The 27,723-nt window shown below is 48.7% G+C and overlaps 1 protein-coding gene and 1 long non-coding RNA gene across 2 annotated transcripts in view; one reads left to right on the top strand and one right to left on the bottom strand.

Moving 5' to 3' along the window:
- Nucleotides 1–27,723, bottom strand: part of LOC143522692 (polymeric immunoglobulin receptor-like) — a 93,027-nt gene that overhangs the window by 22,399 nt on the left and 42,905 nt on the right. The window lies entirely within an intron of this gene.
- LOC143522607 (uncharacterized) lies at nucleotides 24,902–25,448 on the top strand. The gene is made up of 2 exons (XR_013133072.1): nucleotides 24,902–25,035; nucleotides 25,354–25,448. It is a non-coding gene; the product is annotated as an uncharacterized LOC143522607 (long non-coding RNA).

Below are 27,723 nucleotides of genomic sequence, written 5' to 3'. Positions count from 1 at the left end.
TGCAACATACAACGTTTATTTACACAAACACGCAAAGCCCAGCACAGACGGTGCAAGCACGCTGACGCGGATGCTTGCACGGGCATGAACTTTAGACAAAGACGAGCACAAGGCACTGCGCGAACGCACATTAAATAGGTGAATAACACAGACCCATGTGACCTCGAGACAAGGCACAGGTGATACCACGAACACGTTCACAGAGTACTCACGCCCACGGAAGTACAAAGATGGACATAACGACACGCAGATAACGTAGCGGCACACCCACAGGGAAGGGTCCGGAGCTGTGACCGTGACAGAACCCTCCACCAGGGGCTCGCTACTCCCGGAGCGTCCCGCGCAGCTGGAAAGCCCCGAACCAACACGACGAGCAGGACCTGGAGCCGCCGGGATCACGAACCTCCGAGAGCCGTCACCCCCGACGGCGGGAACCGCCGCGAACAGCTCTAGCACACCTTCCCTGGGAAGACAGGGGAGAATACATTAAACAACGGCACAAGCACACACACGCACACAGGAACATGGAACACAAGAGGAACGAACGGGAAAAAGAAATTAGGGAGACACAAGGGAATAGACAAACATATAGGGACAGGCAGCCATGGCATTACTCCGGCTGCTTGCCAAGGCGCAAGCGGAGGCGCAGTCCCTCCTGAGGTCGGTGACGCAGCGGGCGGTACAGGCGGCGGAGTCCCTCCGTTCCTCGGGTTGCGACTCCGCGCGCGCGTTGCGCTGCTCGGTACTCCCGCTGGCCGTGCTTCCGGTGGTCTCCCTCGGGGCGCGGCCAGGGTCCTGGCTCGCTGCCGCGCGCTGGCTGGGGTCCGCGGCTTCATCAAGGGTGCGCTGAACCCCCACCTCAGACCGCTGGCTATACCAGGACCCTTTTTCGCTTCCGGGGATGCTGTCGCCTCGCCCCTCGCCGTCTCCATCTCTTCCTCACTCTCGGAGACGCTGCGACCAAGCGACATGGGTTCATCCGGGGTCGGGCAGCGAGAGCAGTCCATGTCGCTTGCGTCCGAGGGCACCCGAGGCTTTTCCTGCGCGGACTGCATGGTGGCCTCCGAGCTAGCACTGAGCGTTGCTGTCTTCCTCGTCGCTCCTGTCATTGTGCTCGGAGGGGAGCAGGTGAACGGAGGGAGAGGGACTGACAGCCTCCTTCTCCTTCCCGACAGAGTATACGGACAGAAGGGGACTGACCACTTCCCCCTCCTCTTCGTCGGAGTGCTCGGTGGTCTCTGAACACTCCGACAGCGGAGGGCTGACGTCTTCCCTTTCCTTGCCGTAGTAAATGGTGGGGTCAGAGTACCCCGATGGCGAACAACCGGCTCCGTCATCCGTCTCCTCCCCACCTGACTCGTCACTCCCTGACTCAAGCTCAGGCAGGCTCACAGCCACCATTCCCGCATACTCCGTCAGCGGGTCCTCGTCGTCTTCCTCACAGCTTGCCGGGGGGAGGACTCTCTTCTCATTGCGCGGAGACCCTCTCTCCACGCAGCCTCAAAGAAGGGGTCCTCTCCCCTCTCCTCCTCGTGGTATGCCGGTGTTGGAGGGCAGCGACTCTCCCTCCACATCGTCTGTGCGGCCAGCCGGAAGCATTCTGCCCCTGCCTCCGTTTTGGCCGCCAGAGCTCTGCGCAGCAGGGTCGCGCTAACGGGCTCCTGCCGCAATTCCCCCACTAGAACGGGGGTGTCGCGGTGGCGCGCAAGGGAAGAGGAGTGGTGGTGCTTCGCCCTCTTCTTCCCCTTCTTACGCGCAGACATGTATCCAGGCATCTGTACGGCTCGTCTTTCTGTGACACTCGCAGGACGGAGGCACGACGAGCGTCGCAAGGTGCAACATACAACGTTTATTGACACAAACACGCAAAGCCCAGCACAGACATTGCAAGCACGCTGATGCGGATGCTTGCACGGGCATGAACTTTAGACAAAGACGAGCACAAGACACTGCGCGAACGCACATTAAATAGGTGAATAACACAGACCCATGTGACCTCGAGACAAGGCACAGGTGATACCACGAATACGCTCACAGACTACCCACGCCCACGGAAGTACAAACATGGACATAACGACACGCAAACAACGTAGCGGCACGCCCACAGGGAAGGGTCCGGAGCTGTGACCATGACATTATCACGAAATGCAAATGCATATTAAGTGAATAACATTTTAATTATAATTTTGATACAACCTTTCCATGATCACATGAAACTTGATAATTAAAATCGGGAAATACATAAAGGCACAAATAAAGCAGCAAAATGTATGTGTAAATGAAATATGAAAAGACGTCTACCAAATTGCAAATGTAAATTTGTATTTTGAGCTCAAAGTTGCTTATATGAGTGGAACATGTAAATGCAAATTTAGGATTTCGTTGCCATTTTGCGTATTTTCATTTTAATATTGACAAAGAATAACTTCCATACTGCAGCTGCCTTCCTTAAGTAAGGGGAAGAACAGCTGCAGGTCATCACTGCTGATTGTAATGACACTATTTGCCACTGCTTTGCCGAGAGCTGGCTCGTGAACTCCCCCTGTGGCTGCAGGCAGGATGACCCTGGAGCCAGCCCTGACACCTATCAGTCCAACCGAAGTGCTCTAATACAATATCATATCGTGTCTTCCCAGAGAAGAGGATGAAACTGCCGCCGCGTCCTCTAAAAGAACCAGCACGTTTCTCGTACTCTCTACCCATTTATCTCGGGAGAAAAATGTCCAAGATCATCCTCTCCCAAAAATCCACACCTGGTACACAATCCCGTAAAATTAACACACAGGGACTGATCCATTTAATGTGACCATCATGACACACATGCATGTGATGAGGGGATTGATATTGAAGATCAACTGGTGTGTTTCTGCAGGCTGTACACTGGATCATCATAGAATAATAGAGATCACTGCATATTCCAGAGAGTCAGTACTGCTGCCCTGTTCCTGCACTGACGAACACACCAGACCCAAGAGTTTCTTCTGGTATAAGCTCAAAGACTCCAGTTACACAGAGATCTCCAGTGAGAGTGAACCGTACAGAAAAAGAGTTCAGCTGGGTACTGCTCACTCTCCAGGAAATCTCTCTCTACTCATATCACACCTGACTGAAGAGGATGGAGGATTATACAGGTGTTATATTGAAGGGGATGAATACACAGACATAATTCTCACTGTTGAAGGTAAAACACCTTTGATCTGTATTTCTACTGATGTGATTAAACTCATTTTATCCAAATCTTTACATTGCATGTTTAAACAACCACTGAAAATGTCTTTGCACACTCCATGTACAGAAACACTAGTAACATTCTAAAGATACTTTTTAATCCTGATTAAAATCCACCATTAATCATGTTTATTGTTTTCATATAACTTGATCTGTGTATCTGTAATGATGAGCTTTGATACCTGTGTGTTCAACTACTGCACATCCACAGTCACACAGAAGATTATACAGGGTCATGTGGGAGGGTCTGTCCTTCTGTCCTGCTCCAGGACTGGACTACACACCAACACTCCTACATGGACCTTCAGAGATAAAGAAATCTACCCCACTGACCAGACTCAGCGTTACACTGGCAGAGTTCAGCTGGTTACTGATTCTCCAAGAAATCCCTCTCTACACATATCACACCTGACTGAGGATGATGAAGGAGTGTACAGATGTGTCATCGGCAGTAAGAGACGCAGTGTAGTTCTTCAAATTACAGGTATAAGGACCTTCTGTAGTTTTCCTTTAGTTCACATGCAGTTTTGAGCTGTACAGACATCTCCCAGATCTCTCTCTCTCTCTCTCTCTCTCTCTCTCTCTCTCTCTCTCTCTCTCTCTCTCTCTCTCTCTCTCTCTCTCTCTCTCTCTCTCTCTCTCTCTCTCTCTCTCTCTCTCTCTCTCTCTCTCTCTCTCTCTGTCTGTACATTCCCTGCAGAATCTGCTCCAGTGACCAACGTCCAGTCTAGTCCAGGACCATCAACCGTAGCATCAAACCAAATACCTACCGGAACATACAGTATAGAGAACCCAGTTAAAGGTAAGACATCAGTTCTGGTAAGTTCTGATGTGTGTTAATCAAAATAATGTTAGCTATTCCCTTTTTTTAAACATTGTTACCTATGTAACGTCATTCCTTGTGTAACGTCATTCCTTGTGTAACGTCATTCCCTGTGTAACGTCATTATCTGTGTAACGTCAATCCCTGTGTAATGTCGGTCCCTTTGTAACATTCTCTATGTAACGTTGTTCCCTGTGCAACATTGTCCTTGTGTAACATTGTTCCTTGTGTAACATTGTTACACATAGAACTGTTACACAGAGAGCTAACTAGGCCTGTGTTGAAAAATTCGATTTTCCGATTCAGAATCGATTCGCATAAGATGATGTGATAATCGATTCGTACCTCCAAAGATCGATTTTTTTAGTGAACTTTTACCCCCGCCTCATCACTGAATTCACGCAGTGTCGGTAACGACAATAGTCAAATCGGCAATCTAAAAGCAGGACAGTTTATCCAGTGTCAGTGACTATTTACAGTTAGTCCATGTCACTGACAGTTTACCCAGTGTTTTTACAGTTTAAAAAAGTTAAAAATGTTCTTGTAACGTTGGGCGCAAGGCGATGAACGAGACATAATCCTTTGCACTTTCTAAATTGTTACGTTTATTACATTTACCAAGGCGCAGACAGCGCACATAAAACACGTTTACATAGAACATGTGTGACTCAAACAACGACGAGCACAGGACGGTGCGCGAACACACATTAAATAGACAAACCACATAAACCCCACGTGATGACGACAGAGGTGGGACCAAGTCAGTGTTTTGCAAGTCTCAAGTAAGTCCAAGTCTTTATCCTCAAGTCCCGAGTCAAGTCTCAAGCAAAGACAGTCAAGTCAAGTCAAGTCTCGAGTCAAGACAGGCAACAGTCAAGTCAAGTCCCAAGTCTGAAACTTGGAATTTCAAGTCCTTTCGAGTCTTTTTTTTTTTTTTTACCAATGTTGCAGGTATATTTTAAATGTAAATAATAGACATGTGTTCTTTTTTAAATCTGTATTGATAAAACATGTGCAACTGAAAAAATTTTTTAAATTACACCTCTTTATTGCACAGTCCAATCTGTTAAACTTAGCTGCAAAATATTCATACTTTAAACTACAATTTTCCAGAAATAAATATTCTGTGAAAAAGTCATAAGTAGAGCTCCATGTTCAAATAAAAAGTGCTGATATTTTCACAGTACAATACAAAGAACCATAACAGCATTTTTTCCTCTCTTCTCTTATCTGGTTTCTTGGAGAACATGTGTGAGTGACACAAGACAAACAAATATAAGAACTGAACAATTAACAGGAATCTGCAACTTTAGACATTTCAGTAAACTATTCTGCATTACATTTGCAAAAGACCAAACTGGTCAAAAGTATGTATGTTATTTGTGCACGATGAGGCCGTAGAATTATGCCCCCATAGCTGAAAACTCGCTCCACTTTTGTCAATATATTTTTTCCTCGACGTAGATGTCTTCAAATACACAATCCATGCTGAGATAGAACTGGATATGATGGTGACAGAGAGAGGCTCTCTTCCCCGACTTCAGATACAGAACCCAGGGTTGCCAACTCTCACGCACTGAGCGTGAGACACACGCCTTTTTTCACATGCTCTCACGCCACACATCCGATTTCTCACGCCGGAAAAAAAAATCTAGTTTATTTACCTCTGATCCATATCTGTGATTCAACGAGTTACTAGTTCGCTCTGGCACCAACCACTGGCGATCGATCGATCGCAATATAATACTTAATTTGTGTCCATTTTACACCCCGCCCGGTAACAATTTACGTTCGCCAACCCCCCATTTGATTGGTTGTGCTGCAGCTCATGCACACACACACGTACAGAGTATGGAAAAGCAGAGGACCGGTCTGCGTCAGAAGGACGGAAATGAAATTAATGGGGCGCACTTTATAAATATTAATATGCGTTTTAAAATTTAGATTTGGGGTAAAAAAAATCAAGTCTTTGCAAGTAAACAGATTCAAGTCCAATTCAAGTCCCAAGTTATTGGTGTAAAAGTCCAAGTCAAGTCTAAGTCTCTGAATATTTTTTCAAGTCAAGTCAAAAGTCTTAATATTAATGACTTGAGTCTGACTCGAGTCCAAGTCATGTGACTCGAGTCCCCACCTCTGGATGATGAGACGAGTCACTGGTGAGGATTATCACAAGACGCACCCGCACCCACGGAAATACACAGACGCAGACGAGTAGACGCAGACAACGTTAACACACGCCCAACAGGGAGGGGTCGGGGACCGTAACGTGACAGTTCTGTTATTACATTCGCACTTTAAAGAAAAATACACGTTTACATTTTATACTTTCAGTTTATTAGGTGTGAGCACTTTTAAAATAAAAATGCATTTGGTAGCAACAGCTTTTGGGTGAATTCTTAATTATTTCAATCATAATAATAATGCACTGGTTAGTGTCCCAGTAGGAGTCCACTGTTGCAGATATAGACACCTCAAAGATGTCCTCTGTTTATTGTCCAACCGTCAGTAACTACCAACTACCAGTAACTATTTGCTGATTAATATAATACTAGCTTTAACATGTTGCTTCTGTACATAGTCAGGAAACAGCTCAAATACATTTTTAATAACACTAAACCCCGAATTGGATCGAATCGGATCGAATCGATTAAATCGGATTAAATCGAAATAAATCGATTCTTAATCTTCAGAATCGGAATCGGATCGATTCTTGGAATTTGAATCGATACCCAGCCCTAGAGCTAACAATACAATGTTACACAGGGAACGATGTTACACATGGAGCAATGTTACACATGGAACTATGTTACACAGGGAACTATGTTATACAGAGACTTTGTTCCCTGTGTAACCTAGTTTCCTAGGTTAAAATTGTCCTCTGTGTAACATTGTCCTAGTTTCCTAAAATTGTCCTCTGTGTAACATTGTTCCCCGTGTAACATTATATTCTTCTCTGTGTAACATTGTACCCTGTGTAACATCGCTCTCTGTGTAACATTGTCCTTTGTGTAACATTGTTCCCCATGTAAAATTGTATTGTTCCCTGTGTAACGTCATTCCCTGTGTAACATTGAATTGTTCTCTGTGTAACAGTTCTGTGTAACATTATTCCCTGTGTAACATACTCAAATGTACATTCCATGTCCATGCTCTCCTCTCCTCTCCTCTCCCACAACATTGAAGGTGTTGCAATATATAGTTGAAATTTCAAATTAGTTCACGATGTTAGCTAACACTACTTTAGGTGAATATGAGTGATTTAAGTATAGCACAGAATTTAATCACTGCAGTAAGCACTACTCTGCAGACTCCACACAGAGCAAATTATGGTGATCAGGGATAGAGACAAGGACAGCCTGCTACCACATCACCCATCACATCATGCTGTCATATTACCTACCACTGACACACACTGAACACTCTTACTTACAACAGTTCTGAAGTACAATATCTAATTTGTTTTAACTTCATAATTTTTTGTTAGCAGAGGTCCAAACAAAAGACAAAACAACGTCAGCAGCTTCAACTAAACCTGCTACCACAATGACAGCTCAAAGCGGTTATAAGTCATTCAGTTCAGCAACTACAGCTGAAGGTAAAATGCATTTGTTTAAAAGTACTGATACTCTCTATTCAACTCCAAAACATGAGTCCACACTGTTGTTACTATTACTAACTACTATATCAACATTTGACAACTGACATCAAAATGTGCTTTATTTGGACGAGGAAATGCTGTGGTAAAGAAAAGGTTTCAGCTGGTTTGTAAGACTGACGTCAGTGGTTGTTACTTTGTTACAGACTCTCCTCAGACTCCGCCCTACTTCCCTGTTGCCATGGTCACTGTGATCTTCCTCCACATTATTGTGGCTGTGGTCTACTGCACCAAGAGAAGCAAATCAGGTACAATCCTCATAAAGTGTCACATCCATATTGTTTTATCTCTGGTTTGGTTTCAGCATTCATGTGACCTGCCACAGTATCACTTCCTGGTTCAACTTACACTCTTTGTCTTCCACACTCTCTTTGACAGAACCCACCAGAGTTCACTACAGCACTGCTGGACCAGATGTGGCTCTGCAGTAGAGAAGATAGACCACCACTCTACCTACACACCTACACCCACCACCACTCCACCTACACACCTACACCCACCACCACTCCACCTACACACCCACCATCACTCCACCTACACACCTACACCCACCACCACTCCACCTACACACCTACACCTACACCCACCACCACTCCACCTACACACCTACACCCACCACCACTCCACCTACACCCACCACCACTCCACCTACACACCTACACCCAGCCCCGTCGACAGGGGGGGACAACCGGGTCTGTTGTCCCGGGCCCCAGGGCCAGGGGGGCCCATCAAAGAGCCCAGCAATTTATTTTTTATTTAAAGTCTATAATTTTTAAATCATCTTGAAATCTTTCATTAATATAAAATTCTGTACTCAAAATAAACTCAATGGCTAAAATATATGTTTTTTAACCTATCTGCATATTTTCCATTAAGTGCATACACCCCCGCATCCCACTGGAAAATGGTTTGATCCAGCACCGACCGTAACTGGCTGGTACCCGCACAACAGCGGGAAATACAGTGGTGGATAGTTAAAGTAAATACAGAAATCTGGAGCGCAGAAAAGAAAGGAAAACATTTACCTGACGAATTTTAATGTTGCATTGTGTTCCAGGTTTGAAAAGTGCTGGAATTTAGGCTAAAGTACTTGAAAATGCTTGAAAGTAACTACTTTGTTTCACAACAAATAGCTGTCTGACTGAACAGTTCTCGTGAAGACGTTAAGATTGGGCGTTTTGAAAATAAACAACCATTAAATAATGTGATAAAAAGCGAATTATTTCGAGTAAATGTATAAATATTTAACTCAATTAAGTTTAACGTGTTGGAAAATATTGAAATTGACCTTTAAAGTGAAGTACAAGTGCTTTAATTCCACATTATAAAGGTGTATGAACCCTGCAAACATGACTTTGTTCATTGCGCTGAAGCGCGTCGCGCGCGAAGTTACAAAAGTCAAGAGGTGCACGACCTTGCATGGACAGCGCGCGAGGCCCTCGCACACGGTCGGTGCCACTGCGATTACGTTATTTTCGCGCGAACCCTCGCACCGCTCGCGACGCGTCAAGTATATAACCAGTCAGCTGTCAGAAACAGCTTTGATGTGTGGCTATATTGTCAAATGACGTGCGCCGGGCGGGGGGGGGGGGGGGGGGGGGGGGCACATTAGACATTCTTGTCCCGGGCCCTAGCAAGACTGTCAACGGGCCTGCCTACACCCACCACCACTCCACCTACACACCCACCACCACTCCACCTACACACCTACACCCACCACCACTCCACCTACACACCTACACCCACCACCACTCCACCTACACACCTACACCCACCACCACTCCACCTACACACCTACACCCACCACCACTCCACCTACACACCCACCACCACTCTACCTACACACCTACACCTACACCCACCACCACTCCACCTACACACCCACCACCACTCCACCTACACACCCACCACCACTCTACCTACACACCTACACCCACCACCACTCCACCTACACACCTACACCCACCACCACTCCACCTACACACCCACCATCACTCCACCTACACACCTACACCTACACCCACCACCACTCCACCTACACACCTACACCCACCACCACTCCACCTACACACCTACACCCACCCCCACCTACACCTACACCCACCACCACTCTACCTACACCTACACCCACCACCACTCTACCTACACACCTACACCCACCACCACTCCACCTACACACCTACACCCACCACCACTCCACCTACACACCTACACCCACCACCACTCCACCTACACCCACCACCACTCTACCTACACACCTACACCCACCACCACTCCACCTACACACCTACACCCACCACCACTCCACCTACACACCCACCACCACTCCACCTACACACCTACACCCACCACCACTCCACCTACACACCTACACCCACCACCACTCTACCTACACACCTACACCCACCACCACTCCACCTACACACCTACACCCACCACCACTCCACCTACACACCCACCATCACTCCACCTACACACCTACACCCACCACCACTCCACCTACACACCTACACCTACACCCACCAACACTCCACCTACACCCACCACCACTCCACCTACACACCTACACCCACCACCACTCCACCTACACACCCACCACCACTCTACCTACACACCTACACCCACCACCACTCCACCTACACACCTACACCCACCACCACCTACACCTACACCCACCACCACTCTACCTACACCTACACCCACCACCACTCTACCTACACACCTACACCCACCACCACTCCACCTACACACCTACACCCACCACCACTCCACCTACACACCCACCACCACTCCACCTACACACCCACCACCACTCCACCTACACACCTACACCCACCACCACTCCACCTACACACCTACACCCACCACCACTCCACCTACACACCTACACCCACCACCACTCCACCTACACACCTACACCCACCCCCACCTACACCTACACCCACCACCACTCTACCTACACCTACACCCACCACCACTCTACCTACACACCTACACCCACCACCACTCCACCTACACACCTACACCCACCACCACTCCACCTACACACCTACACCCACCACCACTCCACCTACACACCTACACCCACCACCACTCCACCTACACACCTACACCCACCACCACTCCACCTACACACCTACATCCACCACCACTCCACCTACACACTTACACCCACCACCACTCTACCTACACACACCACCACTCCACCTACACATCTACACCCACCACCACTCTACCTACACACCTACACCCACCACCACTCCACTTACACCCACCACCACTCTACCTACACACCTACACCCACCCCCACTCCACCTACACACCTACACCCACCACCACTCCACCTACACACCTACACCCACCACCACTCCACCTACACACCTACATCCACCACCACTCCACCTACACACCTACAACCACCACCACTCCACCTACACACCTACACCCACCACCACTCCACCTACACACCTACACCCACCACCACTCCACCTACACACCTACACCCACCACCACTCCACCTACACACCTACACCCACCACCACTCCACTTACACACCTACACCCACCCCCACTCTACCTACACATCTACACCCACCACCACTCTACCTACACACACCACCACTCCACCTACACATCTACACCCACCACCACTCTACCTACACACACCACCACTCCACCTACACATCTACACCCACCACCACTCCACCTACACACCTACACCCACCACCACTCCACTTACACCCACCACCACTCCACCTACACACCTACACCCACCACCACTCCACCTACACCCACCACCACTCCACTTACACCCACCACCACTCTACCTACACACCTACACCCACCCCCACTCCACCTACACACCTACACCCACCACCACTCCACTTACACCCACCACCACTCCACCTACACACACCACCACTCCACCTACACACCTACACCCACCACCACTCTACCTACACACCTACAACCACCACCACTCCACCTACACACCTACACACCTACACCCATCACCACTCCACCTACACACCCACCATCACTCCACCTACACACCTACACCTACCACCACTCCACCTACACACCTACACCCACCACCACTCCACCTACACACCTACATCCACCCCCACTCCACCTACACACCTACACCCACCACCACTCCACCTACACACCTACACCCACCACCACTCCACCTACACACCTACATCCACCACCACTCCACCTACACACCTACAACCACCACCACTCCACCTACACACCTACACCCACCACCACTCCACCTACACACCTACACCCACCACCACTCCACCTACACACCTACACCCACCACCACTCCACTTACACACCTACACCCACCACCACTCCACTTACACACCTACACCCACCCCCACTCTACCTACACATCTACACCCACCACCACTCTACCTACACACACCACCACTCCACCTACACACCTACACCCACCACCACTCCACCTACACACCTACACCCACCACCACTCCACCTACACACCTACACCCACCACCACTCCACCTACACACCTACACCCACCACCACTCCACCTACACACCCACCACCACTCTACCTACACACCTACACCTACACCCACCACCACTCCACCTACACACCCACCACCACTCCACCTACACACCCACCACCACTCTACCTACACACCTACACCCACCACCACTCCACCTACACACCTACACCCACCACCACTCCACCTACACACCCACCATCACTCCACCTACACACCTACACCTACACCCACCACCACTCCACCTACACACCTACACCCACCACCACTCCACCTACACACCTACACCCACCCCCACCTACACCTACACCCACCACCACTCTACCTACACCTACACCCACCACCACTCTACCTACACACCTACACCCACCACCACTCCACCTACACACCTACACCCACCACCACTCCACCTACACACCTACACCCACCACCACTCCACCTACACCCACCACCACTCTACCTACACACCTACACCCACCACCACTCCACCTACACACCTACACCCACCACCACTCCACCTACACACCCACCACCACTCCACCTACACACCTACACCCACCACCACTCCACCTACACACCTACACCCACCACCACTCTACCTACACACCTACACCCACCACCACTCCACCTACACACCTACACCCACCACCACTCCACCTACACACCCACCATCACTCCACCTACACACCTACACCCACCACCACTCCACCTACACACCTACACCTACACCCACCAACACTCCACCTACACCCACCACCACTCCACCTACACACCTACACCCACCACCACTCCACCTACACACCCACCACCACTCTACCTACACACCTACACCCACCACCACTCCACCTACACACCTACACCCACCACCACCTACACCTACACCCACCACCACTCTACCTACACCTACACCCACCACCACTCTACCTACACACCTACACCCACCACCACTCCACCTACACACCTACACCCACCACCACTCCACCTACACACCCACCACCACTCCACCTACACACCCACCACCACTCCACCTACACACCTACACCCACCACCACTCCACCTACACACCTACACCCACCACCACTCCACCTACACACCTACACCCACCACCACTCCACCTACACACCTACACCCACCCCCACCTACACCTACACCCACCACCACTCTACCTACACCTACACCCACCACCACTCTACCTACACACCTACACCCACCACCACTCCACCTACACACCTACACCCACCACCACTCCACCTACACACCTACACCCACCACCACTCCACCTACACACCTACACCCACCACCACTCCACCTACACACCTACACCCACCACCACTCCACCTACACACCTACATCCACCACCACTCCACCTACACACTTACACCCACCACCACTCTACCTACACACACCACCACTCCACCTACACATCTACACCCACCACCACTCTACCTACACACCTACACCCACCACCACTCCACTTACACCCACCACCACTCTACCTACACACCTACACCCACCCCCACTCCACCTACACACCTACACCCACCACCACTCCACCTACACACCTACACCCACCACCACTCCACCTACACACCTACATCCACCACCACTCCACCTACACACCTACAACCACCACCACTCCACCTACACACCTACACCCACCACCACTCCACCTACACACCTACACCCACCACCACTCCACCTACACACCTACACCCACCACCACTCCACCTACACACCTACACCCACCACCACTCCACTTACACACCTACACCCACCCCCACTCTACCTACACATCTACACCCACCACCACTCTACCTACACACACCACCACTCCACCTACACATCTACACCCACCACCACTCTACCTACACACACCACCACTCCACCTACACATCTACACCCACCACCACTCCACCTACACACCTACACCCACCACCACTCCACTTACACCCACCACCACTCCACCTACACACCTACACCCACCACCACTCCACCTACACCCACCACCACTCCACTTACACCCACCACCACTCTACCTACACACCTACACCCACCCCCACTCCACCTACACACCTACACCCACCACCACTCCACTTACACCCACCACCACTCCACCTACACACACCACCACTCCACCTACACACCTACACCCACCACCACTCTACCTACACACCTACAACCACCACCACTCCACCTACACACCTACACACCTACACCCATCACCACTCCACCTACACACCCACCATCACTCCACCTACACACCTACACCTACCACCACTCCACCTACACACCTACACCCACCACCACTCCACCTACACACCTACATCCACCCCCACTCCACCTACACACCTACACCCACCACCACTCCACCTACACACCTACACCCACCACCACTCCACCTACACACCTACATCCACCACCACTCCACCTACACACCTACAACCACCACCACTCCACCTACACACCTACACCCACCACCACTCCACCTACACACCTACACCCACCACCACTCCACCTACACACCTACACCCACCACCACTCCACTTACACACCTACACCCACCACCACTCCACTTACACACCTACACCCACCCCCACTCTACCTACACATCTACACCCACCACCACTCTACCTACACACACCACCACTCCACCTACACATCTACACCCACCACCACTCCACCTACACACCTACACCCACCACCACTCCACTTACACCCACCACCACTCCACCTACACACCTACACCCACCACCACTCCACTTACACCCACCACCACTCCACCTACACACCTACACCCACCACCACTCCACCTACACCCACCACCACTCCACTTACACCCACCACCACTCTACCTACACACCTACACCCACCCCCACTCCACCTACACACCTACACCCACCACCACTCCACTTACACCCACCACCACTCCACCTACACACACCACCACTCCACCTACACACCTACACCCACCACCACTCTACCTACACACCTACAACCACCACCACTCCACCTACACACCTACACACCTACACCCATCACCACTCCACCTACACACCCACCATCACTCCACCTACACACCTACACCTACCACCACTCCACCTACACACCTCCACCCACCACCACTCCACCTACACACCCACCATCACTCCACCTACACACCTACACCCATCACCACTCCACCTACACACCTACACCCACCACCACTCCACCTACACACCTACACCCACCACCACTCCACCTACACACCTACACCCACCACCACTCCACCTACACACCTACACCCACCACCACTCCACCTACACACCTACACACCTACACCCATCACCACTCCACCTACACACCCACCATCACTCCACCTACACACCTACACCCACCATCACTCCACCTACACACCTACACCCACCACCACTCCACCTACACACCTACACCCATCACCACTCCACCTACACACCTACACCCACCACCACTCCACCTACACACCTACACCCACCACCACTCCACCTACACACCTACACCCACCACCACTCCACCTACACACCTACACCCACCCCCACTCCACCTTCACACCTACACACCTACACCCACCACCACTCCACCTACACCCACCACCACTCCACCTACACACCCACCACCACTCTACCTACACACCTACACCCACCACCACTCCACCTACACACCTACACCCACCACCACTCCACCTACACACCCACCATCACTCCACCTACACACCTACACCCACCACCACTCCACCTACACACCTACACCTACACCCACCACCACTCCACCTACACACCTACACCCACCACCACTCCACCTACACACCTACACCCACCACCACTCCACCTACACACCCACCACCACTCCACCTACACACCTACACCCACCACCACTCCACCTACACACCTACACCCACCACCACTCCACCTACACACCTACACCCACCACCACTCCACCTTCACACCTACACACCCACCACCACTCCACCTACACCCACCACCACTCCACCTACACCTACACCCACCACCACTCCACCTACACACCTACACCCATCACCACTCCACCTACACCCATCACCACTCCACCTACACACCTACACCCACCACCACTCCACCTACACACCTACACCTACACCCACCACCACTCCACCTACACACCCACCACCACTCCACCTACACACCCACCACCACTCTACCTACACACCTACACCCACCACCACTCCACCTACACACCTACACCCACCACCACTCCACCTACACACCCACCATCACTCCACCTACACACCTACACCCACCATCACTCCACCTACACACCTACACCCACCACCACTCCACCTACACACCTACACCCACCCCCACCTACACCCACCACCACTCTACCTACACCCACCACCACTCTACCTACACACCTACACCCACCACCACTCCACCTACACACCTACACCCACCCCCACCTACACCTACACCCACCACCACTCTACCTACACCTACACCCACCACCACTCTACCTACACACCTACACCCACCACCACTCCACCTACACACCTACACCCACCACCACTCCACCTACACACCTACACCCACCACCACTCCACCTACACACCTACACCCACCACCACTCTACCTACACACCTACACCCACCACCACTCTACCTACACACCTACACCCACCACCACTCCACCTACACACCTACACCCACCACCACTCCACCTACACACCTACACCCACCCCCACCTACACCTACACCCACCACCACTCTACCTACACCTACACCCACCACCACTCCACCTACACACCTACACCCACCACCACTCCACCTACACACCTACACCCACCCCCACCTACACCTACACCCACCACCACTCTACCTACACCTACACCCACCACCACTCTACCTACACACCTACACCCACCACCACTCCACCTACACACCTACACCCACCACCACTCCACCTACACACCTACACACCTACACCCACCACCACTCCACCTACACACCCACCACCACTCCACCTACACACCTACACCCACCACCACTCTACCTACACACCTACACCCACCACCACTCCACCTACACACCTACACCCACCACCACTCCACCTACACACCCACCATCACTCCACCTACACACCTACACCCACCACCACTCCACCTACACACCTACACCTACACCCACCACCACTCCACCTACACCCACCACCACTCCACCTACACACCTATACCCCCCACCACTCCACCTACACACCTACACCCACCACCACTCCACCTACACACCCACCACCACTCTACCTACACACCTACACCCACCACCACTCCACCTACACACCTACACCCACCACCACTCCACCTACACACCTACACCCACCACCACTCCACCTACACACCTACACCCACCACCACTCCACCTACACACCTACACCCACCACCACTCCACTTACACACCTACACCCACCCCCACTCTACCTACACATCTACACCCACCACCACTCTACCTACACACACCACCACTCCACCTACACATCTACACCCACCACCACTCCACCTACACACCTACACCCACCACCACTCCACCTACACCCACCACCACTCCACTTACACCCACCACCACTCTACCTACACACCTACACCCACCCCCACTCCACCTACACACCTACACCCACCACCACTCCACTTACACCCACCACCACTCCACTTACACCCACCACCACTCCACCTACACACCTACACCCACCACCACTCTACCTACACACCTACACCCACCACCACTCCACCTACACACCTACACCCACCACCACTCCACCTACACACCCACCACCACTCCACCTACACACCTACACCCACCACCACTCCACCTACACACCTACACCCACCACCACTCCACCTACACACCTACACCCACCCCCACCTACACCTACACCCACCACCACTCTACCTACACCTACACCCACCACCACTCTACCTACACACCTACACCCACCACCACTCCACCTACACACCTACACCCACCACCACTCCACCTACACACCTACACCTACACCCACCACCACTCCACCTACACACCCACCACCACTCTACCTACACACCTACACCCACCACCACTCCACCTACACACCTACACCCACCACCACTCCACCTACACACCCACCATCACTCCACCTACACACCTACACCCACCACCACTCCACCTACACACCTACACCTACACCCACCACCACTCCACCTACACCCACCACCACTCCACCTACACACCTACACCCACCACCACTCCACCTACACACCTACACCCACCACCACTCCACCTACACACCCACCACCACTCCACCTACACACCCACCACCACTCTACCTACACACCTACACCCACCACCACTCCACCTACACACCTACACCCACCACCACTCCACCTACACACCTACACCCACCACCACTCCACCTACACACCTACACCCACCACCACTCCACCTACACACCTACATCCACCACCACTCCACCTACACACTTACACCCACCACCACTCTACCTACACACACCACCACTCCACCTACACATCTACACCCACCACCACTCTACCTACACACCTACACCCACCACCACTCCACTTACACCCACCACCACTCTACCTACACACCTACACCCACCCCCACTCCACCTACACACCTACACCCACCACCACTCCACCTACACACCTACACCCACCACCACTCCACCTACACACCTACATCCACCACCACTCCACCTACACACCTACAACCACCACCACTCTACCTACACACCTACAACCACCACCACTCCACCTACACACCTACACCCACCACCACTCCACCTACACACCTACACCCACCACCACTCCACCTACACACCTACACCCACCACCACTCCACTTACACACCTACACCCACCCCCACTCTACCTACACATCTACACCCACCACCACTCTACCTACACACACCACCACTCCACCTACACATCTACACCCACCACCACTCCACCTACACACCTACACCCACCACCACTCCACCTACACCCACCACCACTCCACTTACACCCACCACCACTCTACCTACACACCTACACCCACCCCCACTCCACCTACACACCTACACCCACCACCACTCCACTTACACCCACCACCACTCCACTTACACCCACCACCACTCCACCTACACACCTACACCCACCACCACTCTACCTACACACCTACACCCACCACCACTCTACCTACTCACCTACAACCACCTCCACTCCACCTACACCCACCACAGTTCTTAATTGGTTTAGTCTGTATTGGTTCAGTCTGTATTGGTTTAGTCTGTATTGGTTCAGTCTGTATTGGTTCAGTCTGTATTGGTTCAGTCTGTATTGGTTCAGTCTGTATTGGTTCAGTCTGTATTGGTTCAGTCTGTATTGGTTCAGTCTGTATTGGTTCAGTCTGTATTGGTTCAGTCTGTCCTTGTCTCCATGTCCTTCCTTTGACATGTGCTTTCATTTGTTTTGTTTCATAGCTCCGCCCCTGTTCCACCCCTTTGACACACATCTCTGTTGCCCCTCCCAGTAACTATTCCAGGGTAATACCCTGTTCATTTCCTGTATGGTTAATGAGTTCATTATTGTCCTCCTTGTAGGTTTTCATTTTGTAATGTCTTGTTGGCTTATGCATTAAGATATTTCTTGACCTTTTAATGTTCCTGTTAAGTCTCCTGTTCACTTATTGTGTAGAGGACAATAAATGCCACTCACACCTGCATCCTGCTTCCATAACTCCCTCTACTGCATTACAACCAGAACACACATCAGTCCACCAATCAGGGGACAGAACTCTGATCTCTCCAGGACAAAAACAGATGACATGTTCTTCACGTTCATTATTAGTGATATCAGGTAAAGGCACAAGTGAAGTCAACATTGTATTTTTCAAGTCCAATTAGAACAATAAAGGGATAGCCTCTAAAATAGCCTCTAAAATGACCCCAGGATGATCAGTTACAGTAATGTGGATAACTGTTTTTGTACTTTTGAAGTTTATTAGATTTTATATAATGTAATTCAAGATTACTAAAGTAATATCATTACATTTACACTCTAGTATTTACAGTAATGCAGTTAAACATTTTTACTTTGGCTATTAAAATGCATGTGCCTGCAGTCATGGTCAGTGTATCAGCCTTTCATGTGACACACCTTTCATGTGTCAAATAAAACAGACTCCACTGTAACAGCTGCATTCCTAATACTAAAGTACTAGTGCTTTAAAAAAAAAACATGGTTTGACGACGAAATAATAGTAGAAATTCATTTAATAATTGCATCTGACATCTTGATGTGAAAATTGCATTTTGAGGTGACTATGAGAGGTTTTAAAGTCAATAAATATTTTGCTTGTAAAACACCTTGTGAGGATCCCAGAAGAAAGAGGAGACTGTTCTGGTCTGAGAACTCAGGGTGTCTGTTGTGGTTTCATTTCTCATGGTTTAGAGCAGAGTCTACAGTGGTCATCTACCAGAAGAGAGTCTACAGTGGTCATCTACCAGAAGAGAGTCTACAGTGGTCATCTACCAGAAGAGAGTCTACAGTGGTCATCTACCAGAAGAGAGTCTACAGTGGTCATCTACCAGAAGAGAGTCTACAGTGGTCATCTACCAGAAGAGAGTCTACCGTGGTCATCTACCAGAACAGAGTCTACATTGGTCATCTACCAGAACAGAGTCTACATTGGTCATCTACCAGAACAGAGTCTATAGTGGTCATCTATCAGAACAGAGTCTATAGTGGTCATCTATCAGAACAGAGTCTACAGTGGTCATCTACCAGAACAGAGTCTACATTGGTCATCTACGTAGCAGAGTCTACAGTCGTCATCTATCAGAACAGAGTCTACATTGGTCATCTACCACAGGGGTAATCAATTAAATCTTTCCGCGGTCCATTTTTGGCAGATAGCTCAAACCTTAGGTCCGGGTCCGCGGTGGCGAACGAAAGTTGTTGAGCGGGGGGGTTAAAATTTTTTTGGCATTTGGGTCCGTATCCAGTTAATCAGGAATGTGATTGGGTCCGGACAGGACGGCGTTCGGGTCCGGATCCGGACCGCGGTCCGCCATTTGGTGATACCTGATCTACCAGAACAGAGTCTACAGTGGTCATCTACCAGAACAGAGTCTACAGTCGTCATCTACCAGAACAGAGTCTACAGTCGTCATCTACCAGAACAGAGTCTACAGTGGTCATCTACAGAACAGAGTCTACATTGGTCATCTACCAGAAGAGAGTCTACATTGGTCACCTACCAGAAGAGAGTCTAGAGTGGTCATCTACCAGAACAGAGTCTACATTGGTCATCTACCAGAACAGAGTCTACATTGGTCATCTACCAGAAGAGAGTCTAGAGTGGTCATCTACCAGAACAGAGTCTACATTGGTCATCTACCAGAACAGAGTCTACAGTGGTCATCTACCAGAACAGAGTCTACATTGGTCATCTACGTAGCAGAGTCTACAGTCGTCATCTATGTAGCAGAGTCTACAGTCGTCATCTTCCAGAACAGAGTCTATAGTGGTCATCTATCAGAACAAAGTCTACAGTCGTCATCTATCAGAACAGAGTCTACAATGGTCATCTACCAGAACAGAGTCTACAATGGTCATCTACCAGAACAGAGTCTACAATGGTCATCTACAGAACAGAGTCTACAATGGTCATCTACAGAACAGAGTCTACAGTGGTCATCTACAGAACAGAGTCTACATTGGTCATCTACCAGAAGAGAGTCTACATTGGTCATCTACCAGAAGAGAGTCTACATTGGTCATCTACCAGAAGAGAGTCTAGAGTGGTCATCTACCAGAACAGAGTCTACATTGGTCATCTACCAGAAGAGAGTCTAGAGTGGTCATCTACCAGAACAGAGTCTACATTGGTCATCTACCAGAACAGAGTCTACAGTGGTCATCTACCAGAACAGAGTCTACATTGGTCATCTACCAGAACAGAGTCTACAGTGGTCATCTACCAGAACAGAGTCTACAGTGGTCATCTACCAGAACAGAGTCTACAGTGGTCATCTACCAGAACAGAGTCTACAGTGGTCATCTACCAGAACAGAGTCTACAGTGGTCATCTACCAGAACATAGTCTACAGTGGTCATCTACCAGAACAGAGTCTACAGCCCATTTTAGACCTGAAGCGTCTGCTTCTGCACCCTCACAGCTGAGCAGCGCCCACACGCTCACAAGTGCAATATTTTCACATTTAGGCTATTTCTACCCTCGTACCATGGCAGGTATATTAGTGGTTTGTAACTAGAAATACTACAGAGCACTACAACTATACTATATGAAAAGAGAACATTAACATGGAGTTTACATCTTCATACAATGTTATGCAATGAACAACAAACATATGAGGGAATAAACAACTTTGTTCACATCAGAACTCTGTGTGTGTGTGTGTGTATGTGTGTGTGTGCACGCATACACAGTACAGAGCAGACAGCCTTCTCTAGTAACTGTTCATGCTCAGTGTCGTTCCAAGAAGCTTTACCAATTAAACTAATGCGAGACAATAAACAAACATTAAATACACAGGACAACAGACATATAGAGAGTTCAAACATATAAAATGTAGGATGGAAAGAAAATTAATGGAAAAGTGTATATGTGATCAAATGTGTTCTGACTAACTCTGTGCACTAATAACCTCAGATAGGCGTATGAGAGGAGAGAGAGAGAGAGAGAGAGAGAGGCTGATATTTCTGTTTGTTTCTCATGCTGCTCCCTCTCTCCTCTACATCAGACTCCGCCCCTTTGGTTTACCTCCATCATGTGTTTCCTGTAGGGTTTCACAGATGCAGCATTTTGTCAGTGTGGGGAGTGTGAATATATCACAGAGGAAGCAACAACCAGAGTTCTCACAGGTCAAAGGACATGATGGCACTGTGTGTGGTTTTGTATGTCCCAATAAAGCTGTTGATGTGAACTTGAACCGAAACATAAGAGCTCTGGTGAAGTTCATCTGTTCTCAGTTCCTCTCTGCTGGGTGGACATCAGGGTCTGGAGGACTGAAGTAGTGCTGAGAGACGTCTGGAGACAGTGTGTGTCCACAGTGGTAGTGGAGTTCTGGGTGGAGAGTTGACAGTGTGTGTCCACAGGGGGGTGGAGTTCTGGGTGGAGAGTTGTCAGTGTGTGTCCACAGTGATGGTGGATCACCAGTGATGTTTCCATAGTGACAATGCTGTCGAGTTTGTGTCTTCTCATCATTCTTGTTCATTTATCTGAAAGTGAGTGTAAAATTATTTCATAATACTGAATTGTATTTAGTATTTAGTATATTCTTCATTAAATATTTGTTAATATAAAATTGGTTAAATCTGCTAATCCTCTGATGTAAATTAACGTCTTGTATGTTTAAACAGTATAATGCATATAAACAGCTAACATACTCATTATTACATGTATGTTAACACAATATAATGTTAATAAACTTTTAACGTACTGGTTTGTGCTTCTGCAGGCTGCATTGTGGTAAAAAGTTCTCAAGCCGTTTACATCAGAGCTCATGTAGGAGAGTCAGTCCTGCTGCCCTGTTCCTGCACCAACACACACACCAGACCTGAGAGATTCACCTGGAAGAAACACAACACACACACAAACACATGGGACGTGATCTCCAGTGAGAGTGAACAGTACAGAAACAGAGTTCAGCTGGGTACTGCTCACTCTCCAGGAAATCTCTCTCTACTCATATCACACCTCACTGAAGAGGATGGAGGAGTGTACAGGTGTGATCTTGGAGGACAGGAACACACAGACAGGATACTCACTGTGGAAGGTAAAGTCATTCTTAAGATCTGTGTTCCTATTTTCATTTTAAGACTAAATTATTACTAAACTAAATCATGTGACATCTTGCAAATAGAGATTTTGAAAGATTATGAACTCAGGTGAGTTATGAACTCAAACATCCTGCCAGTAAAAAACCAACCAAGAAAACAACAGTAGTAAAACCATTGCAAATTATCTCATAACAAACTGGTGTCTCTGTTGAGAAAGCGAATACCAATAACTGAAATCATCCTGTGTCCTTAAATAATGAGGAGATTAATGAGGAATCTGTGTGCATCGTTTGTGAGATGGTAACTATGGTAATTGTAACGGGGGAGGAGTCACACTGAGGTGTGTAGGAGGGTGTGGGTGTGTCCTGCTATCTGAGTGATAACTGGACAGTGACACAATCATGGTGATCATAGATCGTAGACAATACAAAAACATCTGTTTTGATTGACCTTTGTGGCAACATTGTGTTGAGTTGCGTTGAAATATAACAGCCGATTCAATCATTTTAATGAACTGAACAGGTAAATTATCAGCAAATTCAGCTCCAGGAGGGTTCAGCTCCAGTTAAGATCAGGAAAATGCTCTGTTGTCTTCATTGTTATAGTGAAATTTCAGTTTGTTGGAGACAAACATTAACACACAGACTAGCACACACACACACACACACGCACACACACACACACACAAAATCAATAATAAAAGTACTTTTTTCTCAATGTTTCAGGCTCCTCGGACACCTTTAACAAGCACTTCCTCATTGCTATTCCTGTTTTGTTGCTGTTTTTGGGACTTGGAGTCATATTTTGGACATTCAAAGGTACACACACACACACACACACACACACAGTATCATCAGATCTATCCATCATATTTGATGTGTCACACTGCCTGGCTTCCTGATGTAGTTCAGAGACGTGGACAGACGGCAACCAGAGAGGGACAAACAGGACAGTGGAGAGATCAGCAGACACAGGTGAGTGTTCACATACCATCTGTCTTGGCTTGTATCTAATACCTGAATGTAGTATCAGGTTCTTATTAGTATCAGTGGCAACTCAACCCAATCTGTCCTCAGCTGTATTATGGCTATGAACATAAACATTTAGATAGTTGAGCTCATCTGACTGGTCTGTACAGACGTACATGGTGTGGTTTAGGACCATGAAGGATAAAGGCACATTGTTCCTTAGTTAAAGTATTAGAGGAGGTGTTGGAACTTTCCTTCAGAGACAGCAGTACCAGACTGTGTGGTTGTGTGTGAGCATTAATGTTTGCTGTGTTCGCTTTACAGGACGATGTGATGTACTGTACAATCGACTCCAGTAACACAGCCAGAACAGTCCCAGAGATGGAGACTGGAAATAAAACATATTATGCAACCATCAATTCAAATTAATGTCCATATTGTTCACTTGAAACCTGTTCAGCAGACCAGCTACAGACCTACACACCTGATTACAACACAATCCACAAATTTATAGACCCGATCAGCAGACATGCAGACAAAGAGTACAGTTATACTTGTTTTATACTGTTTTGTCAGTAAAGCATATTGAAGCTTGTATTTCATTAAAATGTCTCTGACTATGGATTATGGGTTCTTGCTGCATATTTTTTATATATTACTATATTTAGTTGGTGTCACGCTGTCTAACATGGACTCCACTACCCAGAATCAATCTACCAATAATCCATCCAAGTATTGTGATCTTGCCAGATCTGCATCCTCTGATTATTGATTACCTTCACCTCTCCATCTCCCCATTTAAAGCCGCTACACTCACCCAGCCGATGTGAAGTATTGTATTGTTAGTATTGTTAAAGTATTGTTAAGGTGTTTTATTATCTGGCTTCTCTGGTTATCATTCTGCATTGGCTTCTGGTTTTCGAATTTACTCCTTCCTTGTCTGGTTTGTTAGTTTAGGCAGATTGACTCACGGCTTCAGACACATCAGACTGTGGTTTTGATCACCATCTCAGTGCGTAAAGAGACCAGAACGAGAAGAAAAGTGTTTCCCCCTTTAATAAAATGAGTTTAACTGTCTGCAAGCATTTAGTTTTTGATGTTCTCGTTACAATAAGACATCTATCCATCCATTATCTGAACCGCTTAATCCCGCTAGTCGGGCGAAGGAAGGGTACAACATGGGCAGGTCGCCAGTCCACTGCATGGCCAACACACACGCACACCTACAGGCAATTTAGAGCGATCAATCAACCTAACACGCATGTCTTTGGACTGTGGGAGGAAACCGGAGTACCCGGAGGAAACCCACGCAGGCACAGGGAGAACATGCAAACTCCACACAGAGCAGCCCAGACCGAGAATCGAACCCAGACCGCCTTGCTGTGAGGCGACAGTGCTAACCACCACACCACCATGCCACCCTACAATAAGACATTATTCATAAAATAAAATATTATTTCTAAAGTTGCGCTTTAATTTATATGTATATCTAAAATCAAGTAGTAGTAGTCAAGTAAGAGACTGAGAATTGTTCAACAGAAGTCAATAACGTCTTTATGTCATAAACTACACCACCCAGATGACCTGAGGCTTCACTGCGTCTGAAGCCTTTGTCATGTCCCAGAAGCCTTTGCACTCTGGGTTTGAACTTTGTAACTGAAGCCAATATAGAAATAAAGATAAATGTGCCATAAGTGGTTCGTTCACCTCAGTAAAACAAATAGCTTGTGTTTTCTTGAAAACAGATCAAATTGTATCCACTGCAGTAATGAGCTGAATGCTGTTCTGGCTCTGCTGGGAGTTCTGCTGTCAGAACAGCCCTGGCTGCCTCATTTGTCTGGAAAAATTAATTTATTCAATGTTAGTTCAGCACTTAAACCTGCAGTGAGTTCTGCCCCTCCTCTGATCTCCATAGTAACACACAGTAAAAGGCCTTGGATAGGTTGGCTGTGTTAATATTCATGAGATCAGAACTCACTGTAGCCCCTCCCCCAAATCCACCCCACTCCCCCCTTGGGAAAATGCGCAGAAACACCAAACTCCTACATCATACCCCACATGTAAAGTACTGCACCACATATACAATCAACCACAATGAGGTGGGACCTCTGTCACAGACAGCTGGATACAGAAGTGGGTAGAGGACATAGAGATGAGTCATACACAGAATAAACAAGTGAGAATAAATAACAAACATAAATTAACCAGTGAGCACATTTCACATACCAAACCATGTTGACCCAGTTAAGCAATACATGTCTGAGAAGGAAGAGGTGCATGCTGGGAATTCTCACATACAGTAAACATGTAGCATGGCCACAGTGACATCAGAATAAAACATTTCTAATTAGTGTAAAAAAAGACTTTAAACTGGAGTCACTGGACTGAGTTACTGAGTCAGTTAGTGATTGGCTGAATAAACCATGAAGGTCAGAACTGAATCACAGTCACTAATGAGGATTTGGAGGTTGTTTGACCGTCTTCATGGAGGTGTGAAAGAAGAAAGGATGTCTGTACACACCACTAGAAGAGGAACAACACAACAGAATATAAAGCCCACAAACCAAACAAGGAGTGTGTGTGTGTGTGTGTGTGTGTGTGTGTGTGTGTGTGTGTGTGTGTGTTAGCTATGTACTACTAAACAGTGCACCATCTTTAGAAAAAAACAAGTAATTTGCATTGCATTCCTAGATG

Source organism: Brachyhypopomus gauderio, chromosome 9, assembly GCF_052324685.1.
Source record: "Brachyhypopomus gauderio isolate BG-103 chromosome 9, BGAUD_0.2, whole genome shotgun sequence".
NCBI classification, from domain to species: Eukaryota; Metazoa; Chordata; class Actinopteri; order Gymnotiformes; family Hypopomidae; genus Brachyhypopomus; species Brachyhypopomus gauderio.
This window is presented reverse-complemented; position numbering and strand designations above follow the sequence as displayed.